Source organism: Bison bison, unplaced genomic scaffold (assembly GCF_000754665.1).
Source record: "Bison bison bison isolate TAMUID 2011002044 unplaced genomic scaffold, Bison_UMD1.0 scf7180017864294, whole genome shotgun sequence".
In the NCBI taxonomy this organism is placed as follows: domain Eukaryota; kingdom Metazoa; phylum Chordata; class Mammalia; order Artiodactyla; family Bovidae; genus Bison; species Bison bison.
Genome location: NW_011494866.1, coordinates 127,285 through 128,933, shown reverse-complemented (window position 1 = coordinate 128,933; position 1,649 = coordinate 127,285).

Here is a 1,649-nt window from a genome sequence, read left to right as displayed (position 1 = left end):
AATGAACACCCAGGACTGGTTGTCTTTAAGATGGACTGGTTGGATCTCCTTGCAGTCCAAGGGACTTCCAAGAGTCTTCTCCAGCACCACAGTTCAAAAGCATCAATTCTTCGGCACTCAGCTTTCTTCACAGTCCAACTCTCACATCCATACATGACTACTGGAAAAACCATAGCCTTGACTAGACAAACCTTTGTTGGCAAAGTAATATCTCTGCTTTTTAATATGCTGTCTAGGTTGGTCATAACTTTCCTTCCAAGGAGTAAGTGTCTTTTAATTTCATGGCTGCAATCACCATCTGCAGTGATTTTGGAGCCCCCCCCAAAAAATCTGACACTGTTTCCACTGTTTCCCCATCTATTTCCCATGAAGTGATGGGACCAGATGCCATGATCTTATTTTTCTGAATGTATTCCTTAGAACACATCAAACTAAAGAGGAATAAGTGCTTATATCCATCAAAAGACAAATGCATGCATAGCAAAGTATTATTCACCGTTGCCCCAAATTAGGTAAACCCAACATGCATCAGTGGTAGAATAGATAAATACACCATGGTATATTCATTCTATGGAGCAGTGGAAAATGATGAACTAATCTTATATGCAATAACATGAATAAATCTCCTAGACAAAACCTTGAGCAAAAGAAACCAGACCCAAAATATTAAGATAATAGTATACATAAGTTCATTTTTACAAAGTTTAAAAGCAGGCAAAAATAACCTATGATAATGGAGGTCACCATAGTGATTATCTTAGGATATCAACTGGAATTAAGCATGAGGGACATATCAGGGTTGTTGGTTATTTTATTATAATTGGCACATAAATAATTTATTGAATTTAATGTGTTTGCATTTTCACTGGATATGTTATATAGAATAACATAGCAAATATATATTAGAGAAAAGGCAATGACAAATGTATAATATCTTGCTAACAAAACTCAATTATAATGTTTTATATATGAGTAGTTCTTTATATTTTAGTCTTTTCCCAAACATTACCTAAAAAATCCCCTCAATAAAAATGTGAGTTTAACAAATTATATTTCTGTCTTTTTTTTTTTTTTTAAGGTTGAAGCTAGGCAGATGCTACATGGATGGGAGTAAGCTGAACGTTTACATTTGGGAGGAAAAAAGCTGAAATATTTCTGAATTATAGAGTAATTTTACACATCAGCAACCAGAACCAGAACTAAAGTCGTATCTTTTGACACTGAAGCTTAAATATTGGCCTCTATGCCAAATCTTAATCATAGAACATAGAAGTCCTGAGTCCTATGTTAGCTTGCAAATGCTCATAAAACTTTTCCAATCTTGAGTTCAAGTACTTGCCATTGGCTTGATGACTCTGAACAAGTCATTTTCTTTCTCTGCTCATCATCAGTAAAACAAAACTAATTTCATGTTGATCTCAGATGGAAGTTAATGTTGTAGTAGTATGAATACATGCTGCATAACATTTAAATCCAAGGAATGTTTCAAAAATCATTTTTTAGATCTTTGTAAAAAAAAATCCGACTATTCCTCCAGTTCAGTTCAGTTCAGTCACTCAGTCATGTCCAACTCTTTGTGACCCCATGAACCGCAGCATGCCAGGCCTCCGTATCCATCACCAACTCCCGGAGTTTAGCCAAACTCATGT